At 45.3% G+C, this 7977-nt stretch overlaps 6 non-coding genes across 6 annotated transcripts; 2 read left to right on the forward strand and 4 right to left on the reverse strand.

Annotated features, from left to right (window-relative positions):
• Positions 1–57: 57 nt before the first annotated feature.
• trnam-cau (transfer RNA methionine (anticodon CAU)) lies at positions 58–129 on the reverse strand. The gene has a single exon. It is a non-coding gene; the product is annotated as a tRNA-Met (tRNA).
• Positions 130–802: 673 nt separating this feature from the next.
• On the reverse strand, positions 803–874 carry trnad-guc (transfer RNA aspartic acid (anticodon GUC)). The gene has a single exon. It is a non-coding gene; the product is annotated as a tRNA-Asp (tRNA).
• A 656-nt stretch (positions 875–1530) lies between these two features.
• Positions 1531–1603, forward strand: trnav-cac (transfer RNA valine (anticodon CAC)). The gene has a single exon. It is a non-coding gene; the product is annotated as a tRNA-Val (tRNA).
• A 617-nt stretch (positions 1604–2220) lies between these two features.
• trnav-aac (transfer RNA valine (anticodon AAC)) lies at positions 2221–2293 on the forward strand. The gene has a single exon. It is a non-coding gene; the product is annotated as a tRNA-Val (tRNA).
• Positions 2294–2647: 354 nt separating this feature from the next.
• Positions 2648–2719, reverse strand: trnam-cau (transfer RNA methionine (anticodon CAU)). The gene has a single exon. It is a non-coding gene; the product is annotated as a tRNA-Met (tRNA).
• A 673-nt stretch (positions 2720–3392) lies between these two features.
• trnad-guc (transfer RNA aspartic acid (anticodon GUC)) lies at positions 3393–3464 on the reverse strand. Its single transcript has one exon. It is a non-coding gene; the product is annotated as a tRNA-Asp (tRNA).
• Between the last annotated feature and the right edge of the window lie 4513 nt (positions 3465–7977).

The following is a 7977-nucleotide window of genomic DNA, read 5'->3' on the forward strand; positions in this document are numbered from 1 at the left end:
GTGGGCTGTCAACGGAACGCGACCAATACGTCTGCGGCATTCTAAAAGAGTGTCAAATAGCAGAGGATGGTTTCGATCCATCGACCTCTGGGTTATGGGCCCAGCACGCTTCCGCTGCGCCACTCTGCTGACACCCGCAAGGCTATTGTCCGTTGTGCAGTTTCTCTTGACTTTGCTACGGTGTCAGCAAAATGTAAAATGCCACCGTTTTTTCCTGACGAGGGCACCGTTTTAGGTAGTGTGGCTGAGCGGTGTAGAGCGCCAAATTTAGCTTTCTGCTTCTCAGGAGGCACGGGTTGAAAGCCCAGGTAAGCTCTGTTCACCGAGAACGGAATGCTTTGGTAGCAAGGTACTGTGCTTCATGGCTGTCAGATTGTCCAACACAGCCGAGCACTTCGAAAGGAAGATTCAAAGCATTCTTGTGAGACGGGTGAGCCTTACCCGACGGATGTGTTGTTGCAAGAGTAATCCTGCTCGAGGTTTAACATGAAACTGAAACACGCATAACATTGACTCCCCGTCGGGGAATCGAATATCGGTCTTCCGTGTGACAGCGCCAAATTTAGCTTTCTGCTTCTCAGGAGGCATGGGTTGAAAGCCCAGGTAAGCTCTGTTCACCGAGAACGGAATGCTTTGGTAGCAAGGTACTGTGCTTCATGGCTGTCTGATTGCCCAACACAGCCGAGCACTTCGAAAGGAAGATTCAAAGAGTTCTGTTGAGACGGGTTAGCCTTAGCCTGTGTTGTTGCAAGAGTAGCCCTGCACGAGGTTCAACATGAAACTGTAACACACATAACATTGACTCCCCGTCGGGGAATCGAACCCCGGTCTTCCGCGTGACAGGCGGAGATACTGTCCACTATACTAACGAGGACTTTGGTGGCTTTGGTTTGGTGTCCATTCGCCGAAGGAGAAGTCAAGTGAGCACGAGGTTTTGCTGTTCCAAATACCGGCCATCTCATCATGCAGTCAAATTTCTCCTCTCTGAGTAATCTTCCTCGGTAATATGGCCGTGTGGGCTAAAGCGCTGGATAAGGGCTGCAGTCTCTCAGGCGGTGTCGGTTCCATTCAGGAAATAAGAGAGTGCTGCGCTCTAATTTTTGCCAACACCTGGTTCTCACACAAAACCTCAGAATCCACCGATCAGCTACAGACTCACAATGTGCACAGCAACCTCCAACAGTGAAATCCACAGGTATTGCACAAATATTACCAGCATGTAGACATTCCAACCTGTGACGAGAACACACTGGACCACGTACACAGCAACACTCATGCCACAGACAGAGCTGCGCCCTGTCCCCAGTTTGGCCACATAGGCCATGTTTATTTCCCGGATGACACCGCAGTGATCGGATTGCATCACTGGCCTGCACAAAGGGGCTGGCCGGTGTGATGTCATTGTGTGAAAACAGCAACCTCATCCTCTACACAGACAAGACCAAGGAGAAGAAAGTCCACATGAGGAATAAGAGCTGGTTCTGTCTGGTCTGGTAAGACCGGCATTATTTAGAAAAAGGCCAGCTTGCAGTTTCCATAGTGTAGTGGTTATCACGTTCGCCTCACACGCGAAAGGTCCCCGGTTCGAAACCGGGTGGAAACAAGACCTTTCATCATTCCTTTCTTACTTTGAGAAATAAGCAAGGTAAGAAATGCAAACAAGACAGTGTGCTTGATGTCTGGAAGATTGTGCAACTTACCCCAGACCCTCACAAGGAGGTGAGTACACATGGTGTACAGGTTGGCTGACACTGCGTTTTTGGCAGCTGGCGTCTTCAACCAGTGAAATCTGCGCACCGTATTGGCCAAATATTAACAACCTCATCCCCAGCACAGACAAGACCAGTTAGACTGGTCGCCAAATTTAGTGGTTATCACGTTCGCCTCACACGCGAAAGGTCCCCGGTTCGAAACCGGGTGGAAACAAGACCTTTCATCATTCCTTTCTTACTTTGAGAAATAAGCAAGGTAAGAAATGCAAACAAGACAGTGTGCTTGATGTCTGGAAGATTGTGCAACTTACCCCAGACCCTCACAAGGAGGTGAGTACACATGGTGTACAGGTTGGCTGACACTGCGTTTTTGGCAGCTGGCGACTTCAACCAGTGAAATCTGCGCACCGTATTGGCCAAATATTAACAACCTCATCCCCAGCACAGACAAGACCAGTTAGACTGGAATTGTTTTTGCCAGTCCTGTTAAAAACGTTAGGCGATCGTGGTTTCCATTGTGTAGTGGTTATCACGTTCGCCTAACACGCGAAAGGTCCCTGGTTCGAAACCAGGTGGAAACAAGTTCTTTCTGCTTGCCTTTCTTTTATAAATAAGCTAGGTAAGAAATGCTATCAAAATAGTGTGCTTGATGTCTGTAGGATTGTGCAACATACTCCAGCACCTCACGAACAGCCGCGTACACACGTCATAACATTCAGGGAGTCCGTCTGTGGGCAGATCTCAAAGTTGAATATCATGAGTGCTGGCTTCTGTGAAATTGTGAAGCACATCAAAAAAATCTCCAAGTCAGCCAAACCAACATCGGTCTTCCGCGTGGTCCGCCTTACAACGTCTGTCATGAACGCAACGTTAAAAATGTCGGCTGTCAACGGAACGCGACCAATACGTCTGCGGCATTCTAAAAGAGTGTCAAATAGCAGAGGATGGTTTCGATCCATCGACCTCTGGGTTATGGGCCCAGCACGCTTCCGCTGCGCCACTCTGCTGACACCCGCAAGGCTATTGTCCGTTGTGCAGTTTCTCTTGACTTTGCTACGGTGTCAGCAAAATGTAAAATGCCACCGTTTTTTCCTGACGAGGGCACCGTTTTAGGTAGTGTGGCTGAGCGGTGTAGAGCGCCAAATTTAGCTTTCTGCTTCTCAGGAGGCACGGGTTGAAAGCCCAGGTAAGCTCTGTTCACCGAGAACGGAATGCTTTGGTAGCAAGGTACTGTGCTTCATGGCTGTCAGATTGTCCAACACAGCCGAGCACTTCGAAAGGAAGATTCAAAGCATTCTTGTGAGACGGGTGAGCCTTACCCGACGGATGTGTTGTTGCAAGAGTAATCCTGCTCGAGGTTTAACATGAAACTGAAACACGCATAACATTGACTCCCCGTCGGGGAATCGAATATCGGTCTTCCGTGTGACAGCGCCAAATTTAGCTTTCTGCTTCTCAGGAGGCATGGGTTGAAAGCCCAGGTAAGCTCTGTTCACCGAGAACGGAATGCTTTGGTAGCAAGGTACTGTGCTTCATGGCTGTCTGATTGCCCAACACAGCCGAGCACTTCGAAAGGAAGATTCAAAGAGTTCTGTTGAGACGGGTTAGCCTTAGCCTGTGTTGTTGCAAGAGTAGCCCTGCACGAGGTTCAACATGAAACTGTAACACACATAACATTGACTCCCCGTCGGGGAATCGAACCCCGGTCTTCCGCGTGACAGGCGGAGATACTGTCCACTATACTAACGAGGACTTTGGTGGCTTTGGTTTGGTGTCCATTCGCCGAAGGAGAAGTCAAGTGAGCACGAGGTTTTGCTGTTCCAAATACCGGCCATCTCATCATGCAGTCAAATTTCTCCTCTCTGAGTAATCTTCCTCGGTAATATGGCCGTGTGGGCTAAAGCGCTGGATAAGGGCTGCAGTCTCTCAGGCGGTGTCGGTTCCATTCAGGAAATAAGAGAGTGCTGCGCTCTAATTTTTGCCAACACCTGGTTCTCACACAAAACCTCAGAATCCACCGATCAGCTACAGACTCACAATGTGCACAGCAACCTCCAACAGTGAAATCCACAGGTATTGCACAAATATTACCAGCATGTAGACATTCCAACCTGTGACGAGAACACACTGGACCACGTACACAGCAACACTCATGCCACAGACAGAGCTGCGCCCTGTCCCCAGTTTGGCCACATAGGCCATGTTTATTTCCCGGATGACACCGCAGTGATCGGATTGCATCACTGGCCTGCACAAAGGGGCTGGCCGGTGTGATGTCATTGTGTGAAAACAGCAACCTCATCCTCAACACAGACAAGACCAAGGAGAAGATAGTACACATGAGGAATAAGCGCTGGTTCTGTCTGGTCTGGTTAGACTGGCATTATTTTGAAAAAGGCTGGTCTGTAGTTTCCATAGTGTAGTGGTTATCATGTTCGCCTTGCATGCGAAAAGTCCCCTGTAAAACCGGGTGGAAACAAGACCTTTTGTCATTCCTTTTTTACTTTGAGAAATAAGCAAGGTAAGAAATACGAACAAGACAGTGTGCTTGATGTCTGGAAGATCGTGCAACATACCCCAGACCCTCACAAAGAGGCTAGTCCACATGGTGTACAGCTTCCCTGACACCACGTTTTTGGCAGCTGGCGACTTCAACCAGTGAAATCTACGGACCGTATTGGCCAAATATTAACAACCTCATCTTCAGCACAGACAAGACCAGTTCGACTGGAATTATTTTGCCAGACACTTTTCTCCACCCGTGCCATCCTGCCAGTACACGCTTCTTCACCTCTTTTCCACACTTTCCATTGCTCTGGACCTTTGACCCTAAGTACTTCAAATCCTCCACCTTCTTGATCTCTTCTCCCTGTAACGTCACTCTTCCACTTGGGTCCCTCTCATTCACATACATGTACACTGTCTTACTGCGGATAACCTTCATTCCTCTCCTTTCCAGGGCAAACCTCCAGCTCTCTAGCTTCTCCTCCACCTGTTCCCTGCTCTCACTGCAGATCACAATGTCATCTGCAAACATCATAGTCCATGGAGATTCCTGTCTAACCTCGTCTGTCAGTCTGTCCATCACCACCGTGAACAAGAAGGGGCTCCGAGCTGATCCCTGATGCAGTCCCACCTCCACCTTGAACTTCTCTGTCACACCTACCGCACACCTCACCACTGTCTTACAGTCCTCATTCATGTCCTGCACCACTCTAACATACTTCTCTGCCACTCCAGACTTCCTCATACAATACCACAGTTCCTCTCTGGGCACCCTGTCATAAGCTTTCTCCAGATCTAGAAAAACACAATGCAGCTCCGTCTGGCCTTCTCTGTACTTCTCTATCAACATCCTCAAAGCAAATACTGCGTCTCTAGTACTCTTTTTTTGGCATGAAACCATACTGCTGCTCACAAATGCTCACTTCTGTCCTTAGTCTAGCTTCAACTACTCTTTCCCATAACTTCATTGTATGGCTCATCGGCTTTATTCCTCTGTAGTTGCCACAGCTCTGCACATCTCCCTTGTTCTTAAAAATGGGCACCAGCACACTTCTCCTCCATTCCTCAGGCATCTTTTCATGATCTAAGATCCTGTTGAACAACCCAGTCAGAAACTCTACTGCCACCTCTCCGAGACACGTCCAAACCTCTACAGGTATATCATCAGGACCGACGGCCTTTCCACTCTTCATCCTCTTCAATGCCCTCCTCACTTCATCCTGACTAATCTTTGCTACTTCCTGGTCCACAAAAGTCCCTTCTAGTCTTTGTTCTCTCTCATTTTCCATGTTCATCAGCTCTTCAAAGTATTCTTTCCATCTTTCCATCACACTACTGGCACTTGTCAATAGACTTCCATCGGCCTCGACCGATCCGGTACGGAAGTCATAAGTTTGATTCGCATGTTTGATTTGGCAAAAGTTTTACGTCGGATGCCCTTCCTGACACAACCCTGTGTATTTATCCGGGCTTGGGACCGGCACATTAAGACACTGGCTTGTGTCCTCTTGCAGCTACTTTACAAATTGCAAAACATATAGATGGAAAATTTATAACCCTGGAGGCACACAAAAACGCACAGTTTCAGTGTCTGCGTCAAATCCAGGATGAGGGGATCCAGGATGAAGTCATATACCTTAAGGAGGAAAATAATGCTGAGCAAGGATACCAGGGCACTAAGAGAAGAAATTGAGGCGCTACAAGAGGAAAATGCTGCCTTGTGCGCAGCTCTTAAAGAGGCTAAAAATCATATGGAAGAAAACAGAGCATTACGCATTGATATAAAGACATTCTGGAGATTTTCTATTAGTAAATAATTATTAATTAAATTCTTTTTTGTATAATGTATGTTTATACTAAGTATGTATTTTACAGTGTGCTCCAAATTATTCTGCAAATGATATTTTTCTCTGATTTTGCGAAATAGTCAACATGAATTACAGTCATGATTTTCAAGTCATCAACCTTTAGAGTACAATTTGAATGTTATTGAACAAACTTCCAAATGATTGAACTGTATTTTTTTTCATAAAAAAAAATTAAATGCACTGTTCCACATGCACAACAGAGTTTCAAAGTATTTCACTGTTTTTTAAGAACCAAAAATGGTCATTTGATGAATTTGCAGTATAAGGAGGCCATATTTACTGAAAGCAAAACCTATTTCAATCGTTAACATTTTAACAGGCCAAGTTACATGTTCACAAAAGATTGCTTCCTTGATATAACCTTCACAATTCTTGCTTTGAACTTGTACTTTTGAGCGTTTCTGCTTGAATTTTTTGCAAGATGTCAGAATAGCCTCCCACAGCTGCTGTTTTGTTGTGATCTTCCTCCCACCCTCATAGATTTTTTGCTTGACGATGCTGCCTAGGTTCTCAATTGGTTTGAGGTCAGGGGAAAAAAGGGGGCCAAACCATGAGTGTCTTTCCTGTTATGCCCATAACAGCCAATGACAGAGAGGTAGGTATTCTTTGCATCATGAGAGAGGTAATTTTGTTATTCATTCAGTTATTCATATTGTACCATGGTACTCTACATACTTTGCTGAGGTCATTTTCACACTTTCATTGACCAAAAAGGGCCTACCAGCTCTCTCTCAATGATTCTGATCTGAAACAGGACCCAGCCACCTCCTTGCTGACATCACAGCCTTGTTGAGATATGCTGACCATACTCTACTTCATCCATCTGGATCATCCAAGGTTGCACGGCCCTCATCAGTAAACAGGATTGTTTGAAAATTAATCATCATGTATTTGTTGGTCCACTGCAAGCATTTCTGCTTGTGAGTATTGCTTTGGGGTGGCCAAATAGTAGGTGTATGCATAACTGCAAGCCTCTGGTGGATCATACACCTTGAGGTTCATGGCACTTCAGAGGCACCAGCAGCTTCAAATACCTGTTTGCTGCTTTGTAATGGCTTTTTAGCAGGCGCTCTCTTGATTCCATACATTTGTCTGGCAGAAACATTTGACATTTGTCTGGCAGAAAAGATCTGCCTTTCTCAGCACAATCCCGGCTGTCATCTGAATCAGCCACAAATTTCTTCACTGTACGAAGGTTTTTGTGAATTATTGAATGTTTTCATGCCTTGTCCAAGGCATTGCGATATTGGAGGCTTTTTTGTCAGCAGAGAGATCCTTTTTCTTTCCCATATTGCTTGAAATCTGTGGCATGCTTAATAATGTGAAACATCATTTTTAAGTTGTTTTCTTTTAATTGGACTCACCTGGCAAACTAATTATGACACTTGTCCAAAATTGATATCAGTGATCCAAATAGCCCAGAGACAAAATGCCATGCATGAATATCATTGAAAAACAAACAAAAACATTGTTTCAAATCCTATTTGCATCATAATTTGGAACCCAGTGTGTGTGTACAGACATATACAGTACATTGGCCTTTTCAATAAAATGTGTCACTTGCTGCCGTTGGCTAAACTTGTTCTAAATAGTAGTCTGTGGTTGTAAATATTAAGAGGAATAGATAAATATTAAAGCCAAATTATCCCCTCAGTCATCAATCTTTGCATATAAAGCAACAGGTGAGAATTAGCACATCAAACCGCTTGAGCACATTTATACATTTTTATTTATTTGTATTAATACAACACCGTAACTTAACAGATATATTTGATTTAATGCGTTATTATTATCATTAATATTCTATTATCATGAATATTTTTTATATTTACTGTAAATTCTGGACACACAATCTCCCGAGGCACACCCCAGTCCAGTAGGTGGCGGTAATG

The sequence above is a fragment of the Dunckerocampus dactyliophorus genome, chromosome 12, assembly GCF_027744805.1.
Source record: "Dunckerocampus dactyliophorus isolate RoL2022-P2 chromosome 12, RoL_Ddac_1.1, whole genome shotgun sequence".
In the NCBI taxonomy this organism is placed as follows: domain Eukaryota; kingdom Metazoa; phylum Chordata; class Actinopteri; order Syngnathiformes; family Syngnathidae; genus Dunckerocampus; species Dunckerocampus dactyliophorus.